The sequence below is a fragment of the Xyrauchen texanus genome, chromosome 2 (genome assembly GCF_025860055.1).
Source record: "Xyrauchen texanus isolate HMW12.3.18 chromosome 2, RBS_HiC_50CHRs, whole genome shotgun sequence".
Classification (NCBI taxonomy): Eukaryota; Metazoa; Chordata; class Actinopteri; order Cypriniformes; family Catostomidae; genus Xyrauchen; species Xyrauchen texanus.
This window is the reverse complement of record NC_068277.1, coordinates 26519612-26530069: the sequence shown is the minus strand read 5'-3', so window position 1 is coordinate 26530069 and position 10458 is coordinate 26519612.

Here is a 10458-nt window from a genome sequence, read left to right as displayed (position 1 = left end):
TTTCACCCCACGCCCATAAAAGCCTCTGACAAAGTGTCAGTCTTCAACATCATCATCATCCCCAGCCCAGTCATTAAGAGCCACAAGAACTTTTATGCTGTCTTTGCAAACCGTCAAACATCCAGGCCACTTTTAACTCCCCCTCTCCAGCCAGTATATTTTTGTGCCAACACTGGGAAATCTAATTGGGAAAAGGTACTATTTTATTCATCAATATGGTAGCGCTCAAGGGGCCTAGCTGTTAGAGATAAGATCTGTGTGAGTGCTGCAGTGTGCTGAGGTAGAGCGCAGGCCAGCTTGAGAGACACATCTTGTCCACTTGGACTTCTGTGGATCAGTTTCTGAAGGTCTCTAGAGATCTAATGACCCAGGTCAATTAATCTTATGACATCATGCTTATTCAATTTTGTCAAATCAAAATAATGCAGCTCATGCATATCTTATTGAAAGATGAAGAAAATGCATATATTTGCATCAGATTATCATTTTAAAGGGTTTTCTGGCCTTTTGCCAATTTTATTGAAAGGACAGAGAGGACAGGTAATGATGGGCTTGTAGACTGATTATAGATGTATTGTTGCAGTATGGTTGCAGAAAGATTCCCTGAAATTTAGAAGTTCAGTGAATGTAAGGGAAACCATTATGCACAACCTAAAACAAACATTCTAATTCGTTTAATATTTAGTCCTTTCCGATGGAAAACATTTATACATATAAATGATGTGATCCAAAGAGCATTTGAACAGTGGTGAAACACTTTCTTATGATGTGTTACATTCATACGAGCAGACAGAGAAGTAAGTTTGGAGCAGAAGAACTAGAAATAAACCTTGTGTGAATTGTCAGCTTTACGCTAATATAAAATGATATTTCTAGCCACATTATATGCACATGTTACCAGGCATGATCATATTTTTTTATGAAGTAAACTCACGTTAGATCATAATTAATTTTTTTATAGTAAGACCTTTGATATTAGGGCAAAAATCATATTCTTGATTATAATTTTTGTATTGTATTCCTGTAAAAAATACCTTTTTATCATTTATCTTGTTTTAGAAACAACACTGCATAATATATTTAGGTTTTTCAGAGAATAGATTTTTTATTATATTTTCAACATGTGTATTTTGTATTGGCAGAGTTTTTATAGTCAAAACAAGTGAAAAAAATCTACCAGTGCTGAAAAAGTAATCCAAAATATTTAGAATATGTTACTGGCCTTGAGTAATCTAACGGAATACGTTACAAATGACATTTTACAGCATGTATTCTGTTGTACAGAGAGATTATCTGAGTTCCAATAGACTTTCTGTCAGCTCAAACCAGTGTGACCTTTCTCCATTGACTTCTCTCATCAACAAGGCATTTCTGTCCATAGGGGGTGGGGGGTGTTGGGGGGTGAAAATCCCAGGAGATCAGCAGTTACAGAAATACCCATACTAGCCCATCTGGCACCAAATATCATGCCACGGTCAAAATCACTAAGATCACATTTTTCCCCATTATGATGGTTGATGTGAACATTAACTGAAGCTCCTGATCCATACCTGCATGAATATATACATTGCACTGCTGTCAGATGACTGGCTGATTAGATCATCGCATGGAATAAGTAGGTATACAGTTTTTCCTAATAAAGTGCTCAGTGAGTGCATATTCTCCTATTGTAAATGAATGTTAACAGTTGGACTACAATATTCTGTAATAATTATTAATGCTTCTTGAAAATATAATTTAATTGCATTTAATCTCACAACAGTCATATTTACAGAGGCTCTGACAAACCATTCTTGGCTGCTCACTACCATGAGAAGATTAAATAATCAATGCAATTTTTTAGGCAAAAGCTACTTTTTTTCTTCTTCTTTTTTTCTTCTGCTCTTTCATGGCACAAGATTTTTTTTATCTGTCCAACTGGAAGAAAAGTCATGATCACAAGGTACCAGGTTGACACAAAGTGCTTTTAAGGATAAAATAATTACTGGATATGCCAACATTTGCCAGGTTAGTGGCATAAGATCTTTGAAAGATCACGAGGAAAACTGTATATTCATTTTTATTATTAGTCTTTATTATTTCAGATTTATTTTTTTATGCACAGGCAAACTTCAGATCACATATTCTAAACACATACAGTATTATGCTATTTTTCTTATTTTCTGTGAAATTGTCTATCAAAACGGCTCAATTATTTAAATAATTTTTTCATGGCAATGTCCCTGTCCCTAAATGGCACATTAAAACAAATAAAGTTGCAATGTGTAACACTTTTTGCCGTTTAGTCAAAAGTTTGGCTATATGAAACTACAGGCCACCTAGCTCCATAATTCAACATATTATAAACAAATCTCTTACATGAGAGAACAGATGTACTAATGGTTGCCCAACAAGTCCACCCACTTCCACTTTATTGACTGTCTAAGACACTGATGAAAGGAACATGTTTACAGCAGTGCAATCCGGCTCCTCTAAGAAGCTCCATGGTGTTTGTTACTTCACTATTCCATTTGGTCCAGTGTGTGGATGACTGTGCCCACTGTTTAGCCTGACTCAGAGGTGCTCAGAGTAGGATGAAGCTGATTCCCCCATCTGGCTGAAATCCACTTTCCTCCCATCCCTCGCAGTCTGTTAACTTCTCCAGGATGCAAAAAAGCACTCCTGTAAGTGCCCAGTGAACACAGAAATATTCAAACATAGATTGAACTTTGTTGCTCTCCATCAAATTGTTTGGTGGGGGGTAGTTGGCAAATGGGCTGTTTTTCAAAGTTAGTGTTTTAGACGCTAAAACATTTACTAGATGTATGTGTATCGCTTGTTTATTGAGCATGTGATCATCATTAAGACATAAGAAATGCACACATTTAGTGTCCCAGTGAGCAAATGTTTGAGTCTATCTGAGGACCCCTGATGATGTGAGATCATTCAGAATGTCCTCATCTAGACCAAGGATGAGACCACAGGCAGAAATGTACAGTTAAGTAAAAAGCTGTAGCAGAAAAGTTGCAGATCAGAGTTTTTTTAGATGCTTCTGAAAATGTTTATGGGCAATAACAAGAGATTTCCCAAATGTAAGCCTAAACCAACAAAATGCCTCATGCAGAATGGATGCAGAAAGTGGTGTTTGTCAGTTTGTAGCTACTTTTTGGCTTGTGCCATTTAATCATTTAACTTTTTAACGCAGCACATCCTTCTGAGCTCTGTAACTAAACAAAAGCCATCATTTCAGAGCCATTTCTAGACACTTGGGGCCTGATATGAAGCACTTAAACAGTATATTTGAACTCTAACCAACGACCATTAGGTAGAATCCAACTGAATGGATGAGTGCTTGACAGGTCCAATTTCAGTGAAAGATGTCATTATATGCTATAAAATGCTACACTGGCACTTTAAGGCTATATTGCCTGACACTGAAGACACTGCACTGTACTTGTCTTGGTGTCTTTATGTCCTATGGGGATTTCTGAACAGCTTTTAACTAATTGTGATTTATCGTAATACATACACTAATGCTGGTGAATCTGCATTTTAGAAAAAATCAACCACTGGAAAATACAATATTATATAGTTTGAAAGTTAATTCATTGCCCAGGACATTCAAATTAGTGATAAGAAAAGGGATTTTCTCTTCCTCTGACACCCTGTCTACACCGAATGCAGACAGCGCATCGTGTCACGTTAAAAACAGTAGAACCCCAAACTAATCAATGATGCTGTCTACACTGGAAGCATAATTTGCGGTGTGTTCATCGCACCGCGTCCATCGCACGACAGTAAACAGTTGTCCCGTTCCATTTTGTGCTGCACGCGCTGGCGCTACTGCTGCTGCCAACAACACAAATTAATGGTTTAGAATGTTCGTGTCGATGTGTCCAGTTTTTATTTTTATTTTTATGTCGATGTGTCCAGTGTAGACAGCCTCAAGCCGTTGTGGTACGTCACATCATGTAGTGTCAACTTAATGAGATTTGATGTTATAACGACTTACATTTTGTTTTGTTCATTGCACAGACTGATTGTATTGCTTCAGAAGAATTGGAATATAGTGCAAATGCCACGTAGTTTTATGGTTTGTGTGTGTGCGTTGTTTTTTTTTTTTTTTTGGAGCTTGACAGACCGGAGACACTATTGACTTTCATTACAGTAATAAACCCTGCATAAACTTTTTTTTAAAATTCTGATTTTGTTCTCCACGGAAGAAGGGAAGTCATATGGGTTTGGAGCAACATTAAAGGAATAGTTCACTCAAAACTTTTACTCACCCTCATGCCAACCCAGATGTGTATGACTTCCTTTCTTCCGAAAAACACAGATTAAGCTGTTTAGAAGAATATCTCAGCTCTGTAGGTCCATACAATGCAAGTGAATGATTATCAAAATTGTGAAGCTCCAAAAAGCTATCAATCCATATGACTCCAGTGATTTAATCCATGTCTTCTGAAGTGATCTAATCAATTTTGAGTGAGAACAGACCAAAATGTAACTCCTTTTTCACTGTACATCTTGCTATTGCAGTCTCTAAGCACAATCATGATTTCAAGCTCGATTACACTTCCTAGTGCTTGACGCATGCGCAGAGTTAGATGGTACTAGGAAGTTTAATCAAGCTTGAAATCATGCTTGCCAAGTGAGACTGCTGTCAAGATTTATAGTGAAAAATTAGTTTGTTCTCACCCAAAACCGATTGATGCTTTTCACAGACCTGTTATGACAAATTTCCACCTTATTTAACAACGTAAATATAGCAAACGTTGTTGTAGTTCCAGTTTTAAAAATATCTAGTGTAAATTTAGAACAATGTGCTTTGTATTATATTAACCTGGACTACATTTTAAAACATTGGTTATCACAGCTGCCATGAGGCTTCTAACACAGCTGCTGGGGGACTGACAGAAAGTATGGCCTGTTTCTCTGTTCTTACTGATTTTATCCAGTGCTGTATATTTTTTACCTTCTTTTGCAATGCTGTGAAAGCATAATCAATGATTTTGTTTCTTTAGCTGTTCGAACAAATGTGTAAGCAAAAATTAAATTTTGGTCCCCATTCACTGCCATTCAAGTTTACCCAACTATGACAACTTCCACTTCGCAAACACGGACGTGTACAAAGGGTCCATTGAAGAAGACATGGATTAAACAACTGGAGTCTTATGGATTACCTTTATGCAACCTAAAATATGCTTCTTGGAGCTTCAAATTTTTTGTCACAATTCACTTATTTTGTTTGGACCTACAGAGCTGAGATATTTCTTCTTAAAATCTGCAGAAGAAAGAAAGTAATAAGTATTTGGGATGGAATGAAGGTGAGTAAATAATTACAGATTTTAATTTTTTTTGGAAACTATCCCTTTAATAAAACATTTTGTATCACATCAAGCCATTGGAAGTCCTACAAAATAAGGAGCTGTTAAAATATAGTGTTATCCTTTTCAAGTGACAATTATGGTAGTGTGGCAGGTATTAACATGACATCTGTTAGTTAATATTTTTAATGTCAATATGAAGCCTTATCAAAACAAGGAGCCCCCTTTATCCCTGACTAGATAAACCTGCTCAGCCATACAAATTTCTTAAAAATCAAATAGAGGCACTGCCTGTTGCAAAGCAGCAACTTGTTTTCTTATATTTACATTCTATCCCCCCAACTTCTACCCGCTCTCTCTCCCCATTTTTTTATTCTTCTGAAAGCCACCCAAGAAGAGATTAATCATGAAGGGAAAACTCAACTTCACCCTCTAGCTACAGGTCACAGTTCTTATTTCGTGTTGAATTGGCTTTCGGAAAGCAGAAGGCCTGCCTGGGGGGAAGGGACCTGATATGAGAGGAATTTGAGAATGAGGCAGAGGGGATTGATTAGCCCACTTCATATACCCATACTCGCTAAGCACACTCCAGCTGCAATCTAACACACCGCTGAGCTGAATAGACAAGAGAAATTGGATTTCTTCCTAATATTTAACCTTCAAGTCAGCTCTAACAGCTGTTGATGGTTTGCTTTCCCAGGTAGTTACAGAGCAGACTTTTTTTCGTTCTATGTTGCTGCAGAGTTTTTGTTATTTAATTACAGCAGTGCAAGGAGTGAGAGCTACTCTGAGGTTAGGGCAGCTGTATTTCAGCAACTTATGATCAATGTAATGATTCTTATTCACTTAAATACACAATCAAATCACAAAAGATGCGACCTATAATGGACGGGCACAATGGCGGTGTTGACCCTGAAACATGACTCAAATAAGTTCTGGCTGTAGAAAAAATTCATCCAGTAACGCTGCATTCCAACCAATCATCAGATGTCACTGACAGATGTCAGAACAAAGGCCACTGGCATCAATCCGCTCACTCCTCCCTCTGAAAAACAGTACATCCGATAAGGCATCTGTGTTTATTAGAAAGCCTTTATGACTGTGACTTTGTACTGAATTCAACTCAATAAGCCTTATCAGGAATGCAATTAGAAATCTTGTTGGTATATGGTAAAAAATGGAACTCCATTCACCTCACTAACAAGAACTTGTATATTCGCTCGAAAGAGGCACTTTCTATTCATATGCCCATCAGTGAGCTTTTAAAAGGTTGATGGCAGTGGCAGGAATCCATGTGCTCTAAGCAATAAAGAATGGAATGATTTATTTCCTAGCACAGCTGCTCATTTGAGCTGACAAAATTTTGAGCAAGTTTATGATAATATGATGCTTAGATTTGCAGAATATTAAGAGGGTCTAATTAGCGGATTTGCACGTTTTTATATTATCACCATTTCAGCTCCAGGTCTGCATGAAGACACCCACACAACCACTGGTTGTGGCCAACACCTGCATAAACTCATATCAAATGGCAGAGACAATCTATTCACACTTAAAAACACAAGTATTTCTGAGTCAGCTGAGTACATTTTAATCAGGAGTTATTAGATTTTCTCCCTCTTTCGAGTCTGGCAATAGAAAAATAGCAGAAAGCGATAGATAGATTGTTTTGTGCATATCTATAGGTAAATGCTGCCTCACTTTAAAGTGCTGCTTGAACTCAACTTTTTCTTTTGATTTAGATACTCATCATGTTCTTATTTTCATTGATTGAGACCTGAGTGGTATTACACGATTGTTGTCATCTCCAGGAATCGGTCTGGTCTCCCTATGCATTTCTATGAAGCCTTCGATTACTGCATGTGGCAGCGGGGGCGTGGTCAAGCGCCCGTCTGGGAGAGAATTTGACTTCCCTTATGTAGGTAAGGGTGCTTACACCTGAGCTAAATTATGTCTAACACCTGTGTCTAATTGCAGTAGCATGAGGAGAGCGGCATAAAAAGCAGCAAACGGAGAGCCTCGAGAGAGAGAGCCCGACACAAAGCCCAGAGAAACGAACTGTGTGATATTATTGTGTGAAAGTGGAAAAAAGATTAAAGAAGCCTTACTTTTGATGCTGTTTTCTGTCCCTTCCTTAGTGGAAAGTTCTACACTGGTGCCGAAACCCGGGAAAAATAGGATTTTTTTTTTTTCCAAGCTATGGAAAAGAGTCGCCCCATAGAGTCCTCCCAGCTGGCGGAAGTCCTCCAGTCCCTCGCTACACTCCATCAAAGCCACCAACAATCCCTGCTTGAGCTCCGGCAAGACCAGGATCGTCGGTTCATCGAAATCATGCGGGCTCAAGCAGAGGACCGGCTCGCTATCCGGAGCCTCCTCAGCCAGGAGGCCGCTCCAACCGCAGCCGCGACCCCGCGGCTACAGAAGATGGGGCAGGCAGATGATCCAGAGGCATTCGTCGATTTATTTGAACGCACGGCGGAAATTTGACCAAGTGAGAGTAATCGATGGTCAACAACTCCGGCCGGGCGTTGCCGTTTCATATCCATATTTTTCGGTTATTAAAGATCGGTTGTACAGAGTGACGCAGGATGCTCAAACAAAGGAGGAGGTAACACAATTGTTGATTCCACGGAGCCACCGGGAAATGGTTTTCCAGGCGGCTCACTATAATCCTATGGCCGGTCACCTAGGGGAAAGGAAGACACTTCTCCGTCTAATAGCCCGTTTCTATTGGCCGGGCATTGGCGGCGACGTCCGCAGGTGGTGTGCGGCGTGCCGCGAATGTCAGCTGGTAAACCCACCGGCCACCCCAAAAGAGCCTTTGCGCCCCCTTCCATTGATCGAGGTTCCCTTCGAGAGAATTGGAATGGACCTCGTCGGGCCATTAGAACGGACGGCACGCGGACATCGCTTTGTGTTAGTCCTGGTGGATTACGCAACGCGATATCCGGAAGCAGTGCCTTTGAGCAACATCTCAGCACATAGTGTTGCCGGGGCACTCTTCAAGATAATCTCCCGGGTGGGGGTTCCGAAAGAAATCCTCACCGACCAAGGCACTACTTTTATGTCACGAACACTTCACAAACTTTACAAACTCTTGGGCATTAAGTCGATTCGCACTAGCGTGTACCATCCTCAGACAGATGGACTGGTGGAACGATTTAATAAAACGCTCAAAAATATGATTTGTAAATTCGTACACGAAGACGCTAGGAATTGGGATAAGTGGCTGGACCCCCTGTTATTCTTAGTACGAGAGGTCCCGCAAGCCTCCACAGGGTTTTCCCCATTTGAGCTGCTGTACGGGTGACGCCCACGCGGAGTCCTCGACGTCATCCGTGAAGCTTGGGAGAAGGGACCTTCTAATAGTAAAAATGAAATTCAATACGTTCTTGATCTTCGAGCAAAGCTCCACACACTGGGGCGACTAACACAGGAGAATTTGCTCCAGGCTCAAGAACGCCAATGCCGGCTTTATGACAGGGGTGCTCAGCTACGGGAATTTGCACCGGGAGATAAAGTCCTTGGATTACTCCCAACATCGAACTCGAAATTACTCGCCAAGTTTTCAGTTCACACGCCGAGTAGGGGATCTCGTTTATGAGGTTAAACGTACCGATAGAGGGGGCGCGCGTCAAATATTTCACCTCAACCTCCTGAAATTGTGGAGAGAAGAGGCGGCCTCTGTGACGTTGGCAACGGTAGTTCCGGAGAGGGCGGAGCTCAGAACGGAGGTAAACAAAGCCTGCAATCCTAACACTCCAGTTCCTTGTGGAGACCACCTCTCGCCGCGCCAACTCGCAGAGGTTTCCGAACTACAAAAAGAGTTTGCAGACGTGTTTTCTCCTCTACCGGGCCGCACAAACGTCATACAACACCATATCGAGACCGAGCCGGGTGTGGTGGTACGTTGCCGCCCCTATCACTTGCCCGAACATAAAAAGAAAGTAGTTCGGGAAGAATTGGACGCGATGCTTGAGATGGGAGTAATAGAAGAATCCCACAGCGATTGGTCCAGGCCGGTCGTCCTTGTTCCCAAGAGCGACGGGTCTGTACATTTCTGTGTGGATTATAGAAAGGTCAACGCGGTGTCCAAATTTGACGCGTACCCAATGCCCCGTGTTGATGAACTGCTCGATCGGTTAGGTACTGGTCGGTTTTATTCGATCTTGGATCTAACGAAGGGTTAATGGCAGATCCCCTTGACACCAATATCCCGCGAAAAAACGGCCTTCACCACGCCGTTTGGATTACACCAATTCGTGACGCTTCCTTTCGGTTTGTTCGGGGCACCAGCCACGTTTCAGCATCTCATGGATAGGATCCTCAGACCGCATACTGCTTACGCCGCTGCCTATCTAGACGATATCATAATTTATAGCAATGATTGGCAGCGGCACATGCAGCATCTGAGGGCCGTCCTGAGATCGCTGCGGCGGGCGGGGCTCACGGCAAACCCGAAAAAGTGCGCAGTTGGGCGTGTGGAGGTACGGTATCTGGGGTTCCACTTTGGTCATGGCCAGGTGCGTCCCCAAATTGACAAGACCGCGGCGATTGCGACTTGCCCTAGACCCAAGACCAAAAAGGGGGTGAGGCAGTTCCTGGGGCTGGCTGGCTATTACAGAAGATTTGTGCCTAATTATTTGGATGTCACCAGTCCGCTGACTGACCTCACTAAAAAGGGGGCTCCAGATCCGGTCCAATGGTCGGAGCAGTGCCAACAGGCATTTACACAGATTAAAGCTGCACTTTGTGGGGGGCCGCTTTTGCATGCACCTGACTTCTCTCTCCCTTTTGTTTTGCAGACGGACGCTTCAGACAGAGGGCTGGGGGCCGTACTCTCGCAGGTGGTGGAGGGAGAGGAGCGCCCGGTGCTGTACATTAGCCGGAAGCTCTCCTTGAGGGAGACTAAGTACAGCACCGTAGAGAAGGAGTGTCTGGCCATCAAGTGGGCGGTCCTCACCCTCCGATACTACCTGCTGGGGCGGGCCTTCACCCTCTGCTCGGATCATGCCCCACTGCAGTGGCTCCACCGCATGAAAGATACTAACGCCCGGATCACCCGTTGGTATCTGGCCCTCCAGCCTTTTAAGTTCAAGGTGGTCCACAGACTGGGGGTGCAGATGGCTGCCGCTGACTTCCTCTCCAGAAA